Source organism: Phalangium opilio, unplaced genomic scaffold (genome assembly GCF_054372755.1).
Source record: "Phalangium opilio isolate 3A_F unplaced genomic scaffold, DU_Popi_V2 ptg000031l_1, whole genome shotgun sequence".
Classification (NCBI taxonomy): Eukaryota; Metazoa; Arthropoda; class Arachnida; order Opiliones; family Phalangiidae; genus Phalangium; species Phalangium opilio.
This window is the reverse complement of record NW_028324158.1, coordinates 10,349,934-10,367,448: the sequence shown is the minus strand read 5'-3', so window position 1 is coordinate 10,367,448 and position 17,515 is coordinate 10,349,934. Positions and strand designations below refer to the sequence as shown.

The following is a 17,515-nucleotide window of genomic DNA, read 5'->3' as shown; positions in this document are numbered from 1 at the left end:
GTTTATAAAATTAAATGATGAAGTCCACGGTTTCTTGAGATCATTATCGTAAATGTAAAATGTCAAAACTAGTTCTTATTGATCAAGAAAAAAATTAGGGAACATAATCTATCTACATAATGGGACTTAAAATGGCGGTTTTAAAAGTAAAATAATGCCGGATCCTTTGATGCTAGCTAGCATTTGATAAAATACAATTTTAATTCATTTCGTTGTCTTTTTCGAATTCAATTTAAAAATAATACTTGAACAACAGCAACAACAATAAACTCGGTGCGGGAATTCTTGAAACTCTTAACATAATCGGAACAGAATGAAAACGAAAGCGTTAGTCAAAAATTCCACATAAAAGAGGGAAAAAAATAAATAAATAAATAAAATGTAAGCCCGGGCGGGTTGAGAAAAGTTTTTCGTAGGATTTATTTGAATTCGTTTTGCTAGATCGGATTTCTCGGTGCCCGGGCCTTTCCAGAATCCCAATCTCTTATTACATACCATTGCCCGCAGCATTTTTTCCCAACATACAGAAAATAAAGAAAAAAGAGAAGAAAATAGTAACTTTTAAAACTCCGCGCCTAAAACTCGAAACTTCCAACTCCCGCTCGCTTGCTTGACTTTTTCCTATTTAGCCTCGCGTATACTTAGACGAAATTGTGTTTAGTCTTTCTTCCTTTTTTTACTCTTTACTTCTTTCCCTGACTTTTACTCGATTCCTTCAAATAAGGGCACGCTTTTCCAATTTAAATTTTAAAACACAGTTAAGTATTAACTAGCCACGCCGTATCTTTTAACTTTTTAAATATTTTAAAAGTTTTTAATGGTCAACCGAAACCCCTTAATATTAGGACGAAATTATAGGCTTAGGAATTAGGCTTAGTAATTTCAAGTGCGCACGCAATTAGACTTAATACTTATTTGCCAATTGATGTAATTGTAATTTGAGATAGGCCTCTATTTTAAATCTGCAGGTCAAAGTCGTTCAAATTAAATTATTTTGTAGACCTATATTGTTAAGTGAAGAATTAGGGTTAATACTTATTTCAAATGTAATTGTAAACCTTTAAATAATCAGAATCAGACTTCGTTTGAATTAGGCCTCTATAAGGAATCTGATCCCAGAGGTAAATCTACAAATTAAATTAATTGAGGAATTTTCTCAAGTATCAATTAATTCAAGATTATTCCAGCTATCCCAAAAATATACTCTATTAAAATTTTCGTAGAAAACCTTATCTTAATTCCAATTGGTTGATTCTGATTGGTCAGTAACCTCTGATGTCACGAAATGCTATTCATCTCTCGTACAATATTTTGGACAAATTCTATTTACGTTTTGATAGATGAAGAGCTACGTTAGTTGAAAGTTCTTTCGATCAGCTAAAGTAAACTATAGAATTCGATCATTTCAGATCAAATAAACTTAGATCAAATAGACCCGAAGGCCAATCAACATACTAGCCACTTTATAGCATAATTATGGTCAAGTGTATTGATACCTGCATTAATTTTAAAGAAAGAATATATGCATATTAAGATCTACTTTAATATATGCAAGATTGGTCTTTTGACCGACTACATAATAGAAGTTGAACTTGTAAATGGTTGAGAACGATGCGAGCTCCGGTTCTCATTCAATTAGAAGCCCATTAGAAGCTACTTAGAACCGACGTAAATTTAATTTAGTAGCTCTCCCATCGTGGTACCTTATGTTATCGTGGGTTCACGACTAGAGCTCTCGAACTTTGAGGATGAGAGCCTGCTTGCGCTAATGATTCTGGTGTATACGGTATTGAAAATGGAACCTATGTACGCTAGGAGGTATACGTACGTATACGTATCCCGCCCACGTGATTTCTATTCATTCCAAGTTGCACACGTGAGGACTCCTTTGAAAACCATGGATGTTACACTTGTTAATATATAGAATACCATATACCTAGGCCTTCGCGGGATTTACTATTGACAACGTATTTAATGTTCCTTGCCAATTCTATTGTGTTTAATGATACCTTGTTTCATTTTCGACTAGGTCATATTTTGGGCCATGTTTATCTTTCTAAGGATTTATTCTATATTAATATTATAATTGTGATTGTTTGAGAGTTTGCAAGGTGTTTGTTACTTAATCCCTCTTTAACTGCTGAACAGATAAGTGTAAAATTTTGTATCCATATAGACTTCTGGAGTAACATATAGGTTGATTTTTATTTCTCTCGATTAATTTCGAAAGTTTTGAGCTCTAAGTGGAAAGAAATTCATATTCCTACTTTTAAGATAAATTAATAATTTATTGCTCTCCTTTTTCTAAAATAAACGTGTGATTTTAGCCTAGTAATGGATTGCTATTGCTTTTTTGCAATGAAAGAACATATTATTATTAATAATAATAATAAGAAACCGGAAGTAAATATATACCTGAAAACTTTGATCTGAGGCTTCTAAAGCAGGAAATTTATCTAGAGTACTTTATAAAACCTTAAAATATCATGGCAATTGCTTTTTAAAAAGTTCGAATAAACGCTGAAGCTGAATGAAAAGCATTTCTTTAAATTTAAATATTTGAAATCCTACAGATAATTCTAAGAAAACACTATATCGCTTAAATGTAAATTGCATATTCGGAGAAAAGACGTACGTACTACCGCGCTGCTTACGGATGAAATCTTTGTACCAGCTTTTTAAGCGCAATTTTTTTTTGCTGACGTGTTTCTTATGTCATGCCTAACACCAAAAAAAAAAAAAAACGCAAAAGATTCAAAATCCTCTGGAAATAAAAAAGAAAAAACAGAAATATATTTCTTGATCCCCTTTTTCGTAGAAAATTTGCCGCGAAGATAACCGGCGGAAGTAAAGTAATTAATGCCTGTTTCGTTTTTAATCTTCCGCGGAAGGTGGAACGCCTACCCTACCCTAAAAACAACCCCCAGAGAAAGGAAAGGGCCAAGAAATAAAAAAAAGGAACAGCCTGAACGATGGAAATTAATTACGGGCGGGACCAAATAATTGATTAGTAACTAATTATTGACTCACTCCCTCTTCATTGCTTTCTCTTTTCCTTTTAGTTGGCAGGTAGCCAACCAAACCCCACCCTTTGGTACTAAGCTGCTACTTTCTATATTTTACTCTTAAAATGCCAAAGAGTTAAAGGTGACGCGGACCTATATGTAACGTAAACTCGCGTAGAGAATAAAATAGTCCGTGAACAATCAAGTTTGGATGTAATATCTCATCCGTAACGATTGAAGATTATAATTTACAAAAGCTGCGCTTGCTGCTAATTTTTTCTTAAAGGCTATATTGCTACGGATATCCATTACTTGAAGTAAATCGTATTGTCTCATTTGACACTTAAAATACCAGTAGATGATTCCTTAAATCATGATGAAAGTCACTTTATACTGTTTCAAACAATTTTTGAAATCACCAAATGTTTTACTTTAGTAATAATGCTTCTGTTAACGCGTACCAGAATGATTTTACGCATCTAACACGCTAAAATATATCACACAAAGTCCATCAATAGAAGTAAAGTCCTTTCATTTCGTATATGCACTAAAAATAACATGTCATTTCAAGAATTGAAATCCCAGTGCAATGTGGAAAGCAAAGTTTAGTAGATACCGGAATTAGTTGTTCAAATAAGGGGAAATACAAATTCCAATGGGGAATCTTGTTACTAGTTTAGCTTTCCATATCCCCTTAAATAACAACAACTAAAAAAAATCATCTGAACTTTATATTTATAAAGTATACAGTATAAGAGTTCAAAAGCGTATCCAAGTTATATCCATACGATTCGTTGGTATGTTACAGTATACAGTAGTATAAATCCCGAATGGGACAAAGATAAAATTGTTTGGAGTCGAAATCTTTGCTATATCCTTGAACAAAATAAATGAAGCGATGGCTATTTCCATTACGCTCACTTCTTACAATGATGTTTGGAGGTAGGGGGGGGAGAGGGTTGTCAGTGACGTCAGAAGCCCATAATCCAGAGTTCAAACCTGAGAAGTAGATACTTCAATTAATTATATTTCAATTTTTGTCGCCGCTCATGGACAACACGGAGATTATATGATGTGTCGTTTAAGTGGGATGTCAGAAGCCCATAATTTCGAGTAGCAAATACACCTCGCCACAACAATTTCCAATTGTCGCTTTAGGTCCCACGGTAATCCCATATAGACTTATTAAGGGTCATGACCTTTTTACTTCAAAATACCTATTTCCGGGGTTATAGTGTCCAATAGTACCTTAACTACGTCACGCGAAACCCGGTGAAACCGTGGAATAAAATGAAAAAAGAATTCTGTAGGGCAAAAAAAATAAAAAAGAGGAAAATATCAAAAGATTCGTAGCAGCAAGTCGACCTCGTCTTCCGCTAGAGACGATAAAAAATTCAACACGACATCTCTCTCTCTCTCTCCTCTCGGTCTTTCTCTCTCAGTCTCTTCCTTTCTCTCTCTCTGAATAAGAAAGGGTTACGTAAAAGAGAGTGAGAGTGAGAGAGAGAGAAAAAGGACTTTAAATGATGATTGATGGTCGAAAAGGATTCGGAAGGAAAACGAAAATAAATTACGAATTTGCGTACCCGAAATATCAAGTGGCTTTTTTTTTTCTTCCTTCTTTAGCCAGAGAGATCCAAGTTATACTTGGGAGTCTTTTGAAATCCTACGCTCTTTGACTTTTATACTTTCTTTTAACATCTTCTTTAACCGAACTAGCTATACTAGTCGATTTCATTTGCACCTACTTACGTCTTAATCAGTTAAAAAGGGGTTTCAAATAAAATTAGAATGAATAAGGCAAAAGGGAAAAACACGAAAATACCATCAACATTTCAGAGACAAAGATCATACTCTGATCTTTCATTTGAATGGATCTAATGAAGGTGATTCAAATCATTAATTAATTTAAAAAAAAGCAGACGACTGTGTAATGAAGAAGTGAACTAAAGGCCTCTTCAGACGATACAACTTTTAATTTGAGTCAAAAACTTTGGTCAATGATCATGTTTTTTTTTAATTTGGTGATTCATCTTGTCCAACATCTTTTCTCAACTGAAGTTGACTCATCTAAATGAATCAAAAAGTTTTATCGTTTGAAAAGGCCTTTGAAAACTGCAGCTCAGCTTCGATCGTGAATATTTACTTGTGTTTAGGGGCAATCAATGTTTGAGCTTCAAAGTCTAACTTTTTCACTTCCAACGATCGTAGCAAGGCAAGATCAAAGAAGTACCTATGAGCCTTGACCATTTGACCTTTGTTCGATTTAATAGTTAAGCCTTGCCAGCCTATAGACCAGTTATCGTGGTGATAACTTCCTTCCAGGAATAACTGTACAGAAACTAGGGTTGGACATTAAAGTAGAGAAAAAATAAAAGGTCCTTTTGCAGCGAAGCCCGTGCCAGATTTCGCGACACATCCAATGGTTAAACGATGAGTTACGACGTCATATCGTACTGAGAAAAAAACCTTCCCCTTTTGCCAAACCTATGGCTTTAGTTTCTCTAGCTTTTTTTTTTTTGCTTTTTTCGTAACATTATAAACCTTTGGACTAAAAAGACTAAAAAGCCATATAGCTCTGCGCACTAGGAACTATTTATTAGAAGGGGGTACCCACCCTCAGCATATGGTTTTTACGCCCAAGACGGCAAGCATGGGAGACAAAGAGGTCAGTTACTTATTGAAAACTAACCAGTTTTGAAAATACAAAAAAACTTAAGTATTTTGCGACAGACTTGCATTTAATTATTTAAAAGATTGTTGCAATATTTTAAGAGTTTGGGGTTGTATTTGTTGCAGTGGTTGGGTTTTATTTTTGCTAGTTTTTAATAACTATCCAACACCTCACTGAGATCCCTGGCCAACGCCGCTCTAAAGTGGAATCAATAACTTATCTTGAAAACTGGTGGCGATATTTTTTTAACTCACTTTTCCAGAGTTCATATATTTTTTTTAAACTCGTACCAAGTTTTCCGCTTTCTTATATATAGCTGGCGTTATACGCGCTTAAGGTGGCCCATAACCTATACACCGCTTTCTATATTTCTATATTCGATTTATGAAGTACATCAGCCCCTTTCTATATCATCTACATCTCTACATGTTGGGGGTCTATAGAGAAAAATAACACCTTAGAAATGTACCTTAATGTGATCCAAAACTTGCTATACGTGTTAGCAGAAGTCCATTAAATTAGCCTAGGAAGTGAACAATTACAATGTCTGGTATGGCGTACGTCTCTGCTGGGATAAAAACTCCTTCTAACTCCATGGATAAGGGGTTAAATTTTTCCCCCTTTTCTAACACAGTTAGAAATCTCAAGCTCCTCTCTAGGAAGTCTTTCTTGACGTGAGCGGGGTGTGACTTCTTCAGCCCATGAACGCTGGATCTCTAAAGGGTAGATTGTTTGCTTTATAAAAAATTAAAAAAAGGAACGGCCACGGTTGTTAAAGGGAGGGTGAAGTAGAAAATCAAGTAGTTTTTTTATCGATTCTTCTACTAATTATAAAAAGGCAGGGGGTTACGCGATTGGTCGGACGTCCTTATTTAAAATTATCCTTTAAATCTGAACCTAATTTGAATTTTAAAATCATTCGGAAATATTTCCAGAATGTTTGACTATGCAGACTGGTCTTGAAATTAGTAGAAGAATCGATAAAAAATCACTTGATTTTCTACTTCACCCTCCCTTTAAATATTTTTTTCAATAGGTTTATGAAGAGTCATAAAAAACTGAATGACCTTGACTGTTCCAAAATTCACACCCCCTTTCCTTCTCCTATGCTAAAGAGGGCTCGGCAAATTTTGGCGTACGAGTCGCACCTAAATCGGAGATCTGAGAAAAATTACCGCGAGGTGCCGAATGTGTCGCCCTTCTTCAGTATTACTACACAAGAGAGGGGAGTCCCAAACCCCGCTTTTGGTTACTTCCTAGGCTAATTTAATGGACTTCTGGTGTTAGGAACTTATAACCTATATATAGAATTTTGGTCTAAAATATTTTTATTTTTTAATGTTAAGACCACGTCTAAATAGATGAAAAATCTGCACTTTTTCTATAAGTCAACCGATTTTTCTGCGTCCAAGCGCAGTTTGCAAAATAGATAAAGCAGGGGCGCGTTAGAGCTCACGACTTTTATCCTCAAAGTAGCTGTTACAAACTGCTCTTGAACAGAAGCGTATCATAGTAGGCCAAAATTTCTTACTAAATCTCTTGATTCAAATGGAAATTGAATTTCATTAGCTTCCCCAAAGAACAAAAACAGATTATGCCTAGCTCGAATAGCTATACCAATCTGTACACTCTGTATACACGAATGTAGGCGTCCATGTATTCATACCAAGTGCTATTTCCCTTCCCGCGTTTTTTTCTTTTTCTTGGCGCGAACTATGAGTACGGGACTATGAACAGAGGAGGGGCCCCCTCGCGTTAAAAAAGCGGGAAAGGATATGGCCAAGAATGGGGAATATACATTCTTCGTAGCACCCTCGCGCCCATATTACTCACCCACTATATATACACTAGCTTGCACCATCTCTATCCGTCAGAAATTCTCCCACACCAAGTATTGAATAGCTTACAACGAAAACCACCCTAGTTTCCCTATACCTCTCTATAGTATACTCCATGTCGGGAAATACTCTAGGGTTGCCTTTGCCTTCAACGATACCAAAGGGGCCTTATTGCCCAAGATATGCCCCTCAATACCAGCACCCGTATAAGAACGCTTGTCCTGTATGGTTAGTCCATCATCAATGTTCAGTACGCTTTAACCGTACCTCCGTAACGTTATACATCCTTAAGCCTTGGTGGGTTTCAGTGTATTCCGTTAGTGGGATACGCTGGTAGATTCCCCCTACACTGACTCTACTAGCAAACCGTGTTTTCTATGGTTTTGCAGGATTTTTCCCTTCTTTCTTCTTGGATTTGGCTTCCTTTTTTCTTTCTTTCTCTTCCAACGTTCCTCTCTTTTTTCCACCAGTTCCCCAGATGGTCACTGAGACCTCAAGGAAAAAAATATGGGGGTTTCTCTCGTTCAAGGCTTAGAGTGGTATAGTATAAGGTTTGCTTTCATATTTCCTTCACTCCCTTCAAAAATAACTTGAAAGAACTGTGTGTAGTTCAAGTATAAAGTTTAATTTGATTCGAGACTGACTGGGTCTTACCATGCTGTAACTTGGATTTTTTTCATATATATCACGAAAAAGCTGGGTCTTGCGAATATCAGGTTAGGTTTCGGGGTAGCGTGAGGAGGCGTTGTTCATTTTAGCTGTATAAACTAACCAGAAGATAGCTAATAGAGACCCAGCTTGAAATCTTGTCAGAGATGGTACCCATTCAGCCAGATAGGTCTTCGAAAAATTAAGGTCAACATAATTTCGTTTTCTATGTAGCAATACGTCATAAAATTGGTAAATAAAGTAGCATACCGTGATAACTTCACTGCTTTCCTCTTGTCAATGTCTAAGAATAGGTTCAATTGGGACCTGAGCGAATTGTTGGAAGTTTTTCGTTTCTTGCAAGATAGGGTGATCTTTGGGGAATTTGCCCGTTATTGATTGGGGCTGATTACTATTGCCTGGGCGCCCTTGTGTTGTTCTTGTTTGCTTCAGGCATCTTCTTTAGGACTCGGTACGTTCGAATCCATCCATTCGTTTTGTTACTTTTTCCCCTTTAGTTGTCCGGTCAAGAAGTAGAAGACCATATCCACACTCTGAAGAATAAGAAATTTTCTTTTACCGTCTATTGGTGGGTGTTGTTTCCGGGTCGTGTTCAGGAATGGCTTCGTCATCTTTTATTTCTTAGTGTCTGTTGTCCAGTGGTGTTAGAATATCTACTGTTATTTGGATATCATCTATTTTAGTTCAAGAGTTTGGCGGCCGGCTGGGACGGTCTAGTTGGGTCCATCAACTTTGATTGAAGCTCACAAACTTGAAGTAAAGAGTTCTTCTTACAATACGATGACTGCCCACTGTGAACGTGTCTAACTGCGATGCATGATCTTACGTAATAGTCTTAGGGTCCCAGATTTGAAAACGTGCCCCGCTTATTGGCGCGCATGCTTATCTTTTCTGTTACACTTCGTTTTCCAAGGATTTACTCTGGGTTTAGCTCTGTTTTTCTTCATTGCGCGATGGGACGGCGTATAACTTGGTCCTACCTAACCCAGTAGGACTTTGGTTCCTGGAACGTAACGTAGATTATGTGACAAAGAGCTAAAAGTTTATCTTATCGAAGAAAAAACTATCGGAGCCACGTTGAAAGCAAATTAACCCGAACTTCAGAACAGTTCTGAAAAGTGCACGCTGTAGAAATAGAACTAATTTGGTAGGAGAGGCTTATTGACTCTCAGTGAAGTAGATGACGTATTTTTGGTGTGGCCAATTACAGTCGGCACACATCATTACGTCATGATCTGCTTCACAGAGAGGCCAAACATGTAGGATCCAACAAGAAAACTTAATTACTCTTATTGTTTTTAAAACTGTAGATGGCTAGATGAAACGAATTAGATATTTTCATTATTTTTACACTCATGATAAAGGCATTGTAGTCTGGTTGCTTCTTTTAAGTTAATATACTTTTGTTGTGGCATATAAGAATGTGATTTCCAATTTGGTCTAACATTGGATTCGGGGTGACTAGAGGGAGAAATGAACAAGAGATTTTCCTGGTGGATTTCGTGTTTTAGTTTTTTTGGCAAGTTAGGCGTTCTTCGGTCCGTTCTTGGGTTTGTCTGTTTTTGGAGAAAAATAATCGATTGAAGGCAATCACATTGTTAGGTCGCTCGCTTTGGATGGGAATGGGATAGTTTTTGGAAAGATCGGTTCTGTTCCGTTCTTGTTTGTTGTATATTGGATTGACCAAATCGCATCGTCTGCTATACTTCTTGTACATCTATCATTTGCTTCTTGGGCGGATTGCGTGTGATGGTGCACACAGACAACTGATTGGCTAAAAAGAGAATTATTTTTATTTGTGGTTGTTGTGTTGAATCTTAACTTAGAGGGTGTAGATCCGAGCCTGTCAAATTCAGTATTGAACAAATTTCTTTGCTTTATGTTCATGAATATTCCAAGATATCAACTTCATCCGAAAACATAACCAGACTGAAACAGCAATGGATTGGTATTATGTTTCCAAACGCATCAAAGTGAAATTGACCATTGAACCGAAAATATCTGCTCTCACAAACGACTTTTTTTATTACACTCTAATTAAAAATATAATTTAATTAAATACAGTTTCAGGCTACAAATTGAAACTTTATTTAAATATTCATAAAAGAGCAAAATAGTCGTAGAAAATTAACGAAACCGTCATAAAAATAAAGAAAATTAAGTAATGAGGGCTTGAAATGAAAATGTGACTTTGTGAAAGGCAAAGCGCCAGCATACAGTAGTCTTTATTAAACGAAATATAATTGGAGCTCGGTTCAAAATAATTTACGGGCATAAGGACGTATCCAGTTGACTTATTTATCACTTACTGTTACCGCGTTTTAACACGGCAAGGGGATATCGTTAGAAGTATCACGTTGACGGTAGTAGATATTAAATCTCTTTTGGAAACAGTATGCAAATTGGGTCGAGCCGTATATATAGTAGACCTCGCTTAATCTACATATAAATTGCTTGTTTTGTTAGCGGGATTAATGAGCGAACGTGGCGCTATAAGCGATTGATTACGAAGACTGGTGCCTATGATTCGCTAGAGAGGGGTGGATCCTCTATACACTCTGCTGAAAACTCCAACGTCCAACCCAACCCAACCCAATTCAATTCAGATCCAGAACGATGTAACTCCATTTTCGTTTTTAAACTTAGTTAGCGGTGTGATGAACCCGACGTTGCCCTTCATTACAATAGAAGACATTTCATGAAGATGGCGTATATTATGGACATATTGAAACCATGAAATATTACAACGCCTGTCAATTGGATGTAGTGATCCAGGAATGATACTTAGTTATCGTTTGGACCTACGTTGCTTTGTTTTTGCAATTAGATATTTCTGAACTGTTTTCACGGTCTTGTTTTCCAGTGGAAAACGGAAGTACAGCGGCGCCTTTTCATAGGCAACATAACATTCCAGGGGGAAGATATCCCGTGAGCAAACATAGTTGGGAAGCCTCGGCTGACGTGGATGGGTCCCTACGTTGTTACCTCAGAAGATAGCTGGTGGGAATGGTAGAGCCTGTTATTACATCATGTTTATCGTTGGATAGGAGCTCGCTCGGGGTATTAGCATTATAGTAGGGCGTAAAGGCTGAGTTCGGGACGCGTTAGAGACAGTATAGGCCCCCGTAGCATCGTAGGGGAATCGTTCGTTGGAGAAATAAGAGCTTGAGGAATTATAAAGGGCCCGGTCGGCTTCGTTTTCTATTAGATTTTCTCTCAGTAAGCGATTAACGATTTATTTTCTGCCCTGTCGAACTTTCATTTATCAGCCCATTTCCGTGCCTATGGCTTTCTAGGGGATTAGGGCTGAACATAATACCTTTATTTCCTCCAGAGCTTCAAACTCGTATAGTATACGATAATTTCTCTATTGCCTTAAGGTTTTAAGGTAAATGCGCTGAATTTCAATGTGCTTGACACCTCATTTGAGTCGCAAAGTTTTAATACATAAATTTTTAATGTAACTTCACCATCTTTTTATGTTAATTTATGTAGCATTTTAATCATATTTTCCATCGATTCTGAGTTATATTAATATGATTAAACAGAATAAAATCTTTCAAACAAACTCCATTATCCTAATGGGTTCAAATATTGGAAAATATATAAGAATTCATTCTTTATATCTATAATATTTTGAATAGATTCCAGACATTTTTTGGAAATATAAAAAGAATACGCATTGCAAGACGCTGTACAAGTAATAGCCACGCGTGGTAAGGATAAGGATAGGCGAGACGATGTATGGGAAAAAGATAAAAACTGGCGAGCTAGAGTCCTAACTCGAAAATAATAGAGCCTGTGTACCCACACTCACCTTCCTTCGCATGCATCAAACACCCTTTCACCCTTTACTAAGGCATCATCTTCCTCCATCACCTCCCCCACCCCCATATCCGAAAAGTAGCTGACCTAATTTGCTAGCTAGCTAGCTCGGATGAAAAGACAGCGGGGAAGAGTGTACGTATAGAGAAACGCGAGAGAATGGCGCGGGGATGACCTCAGATCTAGCATTCCAGTCTCATATTCCGACAAAACCAACTTTTCGTTAGGAATTATCCTCGCTATAGGTCCCACGAAAACTATAGTGAAAGGGCAAAGGCAAGAGCTGCCGCTGAGTTAGTAAAAAGCCAGGCTATCCCTAGTACTAGTTTCTGACTTCCGGTTACGCGCCTTTACTTCCGTTCTTCTCTTTTCTTTTTCGCCCTCGTTTGTACGAAGATATACGCTGAATACGGTCATCCCGAAGTTGGCTGTAGGACAGTTGCTTGGAACCAACGTATTTCGGAGCTTGCTATCGTACATTTTACTAAGCCTTTGTTCAGTTGTTAAGCCTAATTCGACCTAACGTTACTTTTGGGTCTAATTTCGCGAATAGAAAACGTTGGTAGCCTTTTTAATCATTCTAGAGGGAACGTCCTACTCGTTTTGTTTTGTAGGGTTGCGGGCGTGAGGGCCGCCTATACCCACCGTTTCTCTGTTCTTTCCGCCTTTCCTACTTCTTTTTTTTTTAGGATGGAGGTTTCAGGTTACATTTCCTTCCTAGAACCAACCAAGGCCCTAGTCTTTTTCTATTTCCATAGTTTTCAGAGGGGGCGGACCCTGGGTCGATTGTCTTTCCCCGGTCCTAGAGCGATTGTTTCCGGAACTAAAGAAGATTTTTCCAGCAAAGGGTTAAGGGAGATAGTAGCCTGGGAGAGACTATTCTATATCTTGGGTTGGGTGTGAGAGAGAACTAAAAAAAAATACTCCTAAAGGTTTCTGGACTGGATTAAAGGTTGTAATACGGAGAGAAGGATAATGTAAAGACTTTGTTTCCCAATCAATGATTGGATAGCTTTAAAAACTATTACCCTTGAGGGATAGGTAAGCTTGTAAGAGAAGAGAGACTAGGTTAGCTAGGCCTTCGATGCATGGTCTATTGTTTTTTCTTTCACAAGGGCACCATGCAAGGATCGAAAATTCAAATTTAGTTTGGCCATAAATTAATCTTCCTTTATCGACGAGGGTTTTTTATGCTCTGCCCTATCCTGGGCTGGTTTGAGGTTGTTAATGGTAGGTAGGCCTACATGGAAGTTGGAAAAGAACCCATATAAGACCCAAGAACCTCGGAATTTAAAACTGAGAGCTACATGCGCCTTGATATAAGGGTTTTTTTCCAAACAGTAATCCCGGTTACCACATGCGAGCTTCTTCATTCGTTCTCGTGTTTTAAATGTGTTCCTGATAAGCTCTTTAAGTACTCAGCTTGTTCTTAAATCTTCTAAATGGTATAGCGCAAATTGTAACTCTTTACAGTATGATTGGTCGTAAAGCCATGGTTTTTAACGAGGTCAAAATATGTACAAAGATATGTCCTATAGCTAAACGTCTAAGGATTTTGAAGTTTGTCTCGGACCAGTTGAGAACAATTAGGGTAGCGATTTCACAGTTGAACGCTTTCAAAAAAACCTCATTAGGGGTTGCCTTACACACTTACGGATAATTTTCGTTTGGAGAGTTCACCCCGGGTTAGAACTAGGAGACTGCGTTTTTAATGTAACGTTTAGTTTCAAGGAGAAATACCTTTGTAGTGTGGTAGACTTTCATTTTGAAAATTTGTGTACTACTTATCCAGGATAGGCTGGAATTATGCAAAAAGCTTAATTGAGACTTGAGGTGTGGTTTTTTTTAAGGTGAAGTTGATGTACGGGCAAAGAAAGGGATTAGAAAGACAATTTAAGTTTAAAATTGAAGTTAATTCATACTGAAATTCGAAAATATGTGAAACAATTCCTAATTTGAGGTGAGATGTTTTAATATATTTAAGGCAAATAATACAAGTTTATTTCTCGGAATCGGCTGCAAATAATAATAATTCACCATCTTATTAAAAAAATAAAATCCCAATATCAATTCTTTCAGGCGCATTTTTTATTTCGTTTATATAAAAATAAATAGAATAAGTCGACGTATATATATATAAATTGAATCTTTTGTGCTAGGGTATAGATATTGGTTTTTGGGCTTCTCAGCAAGGGCTGCTTGTTTTCATCTACTTCCGCTAGAATTTCCACACACAATTTTGTGTTTTTAGCCATATCGTAGTATACGATAGGCTCTTAGTTTGACCCGAGCCGTAGTAGTAGTAACAGTAGTGGCCGGAGTTTTCGCTATCGTTATCGTCAGATTTTAGCTTAAAAGGAACTTTATATTACCACAACCCACCCATAGGGGTTACTGGGCTCGGTTAGAGATTTAATTTTAATTTAAATTTTTTCAGGTCAGACCCGGGAATCGAACCCGGGCCGCTGGCGTAGTAAACAGCCACTCTACCAACTGAACCATAGAGACTTGATAGAAACTCCGAGTTTTTTATTATTTATTCTTATCTCTAAAATGTCGGGGTGATGTGGGGTGGGGTACCTCTTAATCTGTGGGGTCGGAAACTTTTGAATTTTTATCTGTGGAGTCGGATACTTATGAATTTGTATGTTTGGGGTTTTTATATTTATTTTCTTTTTATGTATGTGCTAATTAAATAGATAACGATTTTCCCCGTTTTTCGTTCTCGTTCGGTAGCTATCGTCATCTATGTTATGTTTGACTGGAACGTTTTGGCGGTTAATTCAAATGTGGGTTTAGATAGAGCTAACATAGTGTTAAATGAGCGTTATGCGTTTGATCATTTTAGCATTGCTAAAGGTAATTCGAGGGGATAATCACTAAAATGCGTAATCACTATAACTAAACTTTCTCTTTCAAAAGTTTCTGGGCATAAGTCCTTGTTAGAAATTTATAAGATGCGATAAGTGTGCATCGGCATAAGTCTATGTTGTAAACTCATCGAGGGGATTATCACTAAAAACTATCTGTTCTTCGATTCGCCGGAATATTAGAATTACAGCATAAGTAAATTTATACGGTTATAATTTAATCACTGTTTAGAGTAGGGAATCGAGGGGCTATTCACTCTGATTTTATGCACGGTAAATCATTTAAGCATTGAAAAAGATAGCGCTATTCACTCATTAGGGTAAGGTATAGAGGGGTTATCCACTCATTAGAGTAAGGTATAGAGGGGTTATCCACTCATTAGGGTAGGTATAGAGGGGCTATTCACTCGTACGATATGGCTACTATTACGAGCCCTTGGGCCGTCTTGTTTCTTCTTCTTTCGTTTTCGCACCAAGCTATTTTCGCTTTACCAGTTTTACCTCTAAAAACGATCCATTTTCAAGCTAACTTAAGTCCTTTCCATTTTTTTAAATCCTGCGGAAATTACCGGGGTTTCGAGACATCTTATCCTGAGATTGTGTCGGGTAGATGTTTTGAAATAAGAAGTCTTTTGATTGGTTTTGAATTTGATAACAGATTTCTCGTGGAATTTATGTTTGAAACCACATCCTTCTGTTGATTCAAATCGTGTAAAAATTATTTATATTCATTTCACAACAAACTGATTATTTTGATTTTTGAAATTTGAAATACCCTTAATTCAATTGATTAATTTCGTTTTGAAAATAATTTCTCCTTTCACAGAAAACTGATTATTTTTGATTAAATTCCCGGAACGAGCTTTCTTTGAAATGATTTTCTTCTCGGTTTACTTTGATGAAAGAAAAATTCTTATTGATATGGAAGTGGTTTACTTCCGGTTTCAGAGTAGACTTATTCGTCTTGTTCATCTTTAGTTTTTCTCTCACCTTCGCGGAAAAAAATTCCACTGGGGGTGAAAATATATTTTTTTTATTGAAACATTGGAGGCAGCCAGATAAAGTTAGTGTATAATGTATGAGAAACACCGACGCTTCGTCTCTCCCCCCCCCCTTTACCCATCATCCCACTAACCACCACTTCCACTTCCCTCTATAGCTTCCTATACAGTTTCCAAAAAATAGGAAGTAAAAAAAAGTTGGACTTTTTTTTATTTTTCATCCTCTATCCAAGTTTTTTTTTTTATTTTTGCCTTATCCCTTTCCTTGCTCCCCGCTTTTTCTTAGAATAACATTCTGATATCAATATTCCTAATGGATCTTTGGGTTTTCGGTTTAAGAAGGCTCGGTTGCATCGCGATGGATTGGTGGTGGTACACGGTTCGGGCATGCGCAGAACTGTTTTCAGAGCTATCTGAAAGATGCGCCGTTTTGTAAGACCATAAGTTAGGTAAACTTAATAAGTCTATCACAACATGCAATACGTTAATGAAGCTGTGTGTGTTTGTGTGTATTTAGGAGTAAAACATATAAATCACTTCCGATCTTTATACTTCCTTTTAAAGGAAACATGCAATATTATCGCGAGCTTTCCTGAATACCTTAGTTTCCTTTGAGTCACGTGGCATATTTTAACCAAATCATAGATAACTTTACTTAACATCCTTCTGATAAGCCTAAACGTGCGTTTTAGGCTTACAGAAAGTTTCTTCGATATATGTTTGTGTAATATAACTGAAGCCATAGACAATTTTTTTTATCTGTTACGTATATATATATATATATTTTCTTGTACGCTTTTTAAATATATTTATAAATTTTTTATTGAATATTTTACCGATTTTTGAATGTTAAATGGTTATTGATTTTCATGTTTGTTTTTTTCTTTATCTTTTATGCAGAAACTTATATATTGGAACGATATTAAAATATGGATCAGTCGACCTTAAATTTTGAAAAATTTGGAAATTGGAAAACGTTTGGACCGTGCCCGATTTGGGTTAAAGATACTTAACCAAATATCATCGAGATGTATGTGTACACGAAAGGAGATGCATTTCATCAGTTAAATATTTATCTCTGGCTTAATATACTTCAATTTGGTAAGTTAAAAGTTTTATTTTATTAATACTTTCGTATTGGAACATGAAGAATGAATTGGTTCCAATTTCGTTTTAATGGAAACTTTAATCGAAAATAATTCAGATTTACATTATACTGACCAATACAAAACACTTATTTGATAAACCTCTATGCTAATATAAAAGTTTGACCTCAAAATGACCATTGACCCGAAACGTTCCAACGTTCAGTCTAGACAAATGTAGGATAAATCGAACCATAAGTTTATCAGATATGTTATATAAGTGTGTCACTGGTTGCAAACTGGAGCTTGTCATGAAGTGAGTGAGGTAGGTCATAGATTCGAGGTAAAGCGACGTCTGGTGAGTCGCTTTCAAAGGCTTAGTACAATTCTCACTTGTCGTTCTCGAACTAGCTCGAGCTGTAAGTCTCTAGCATTACGAAGTATAGGTAGTGTCATACTTATGGATGGAATATATCTTATAAACTTATGTTCGAACGAAATGAAACAAAAACTCATAACTCGGAGGTTTTCCTTTCAATATTCGCTAT

At 36.7% G+C, this 17,515-nt stretch overlaps 1 long non-coding RNA gene across 1 annotated transcript in view; it reads left to right on the top strand.

The window, feature by feature from the left end:
* Window positions 1-17,515, top strand: part of LOC149690561 (uncharacterized) — a 159,042-nt gene that overhangs the window by 36,138 nt on the left and 105,389 nt on the right. The window contains exon 4 of the long non-coding RNA XR_016383757.1: window positions 16,783-16,983. This is a non-coding gene — a long non-coding RNA (uncharacterized LOC149690561). The remainder of the gene's footprint in view (window positions 1-16,782; window positions 16,984-17,515) is intronic.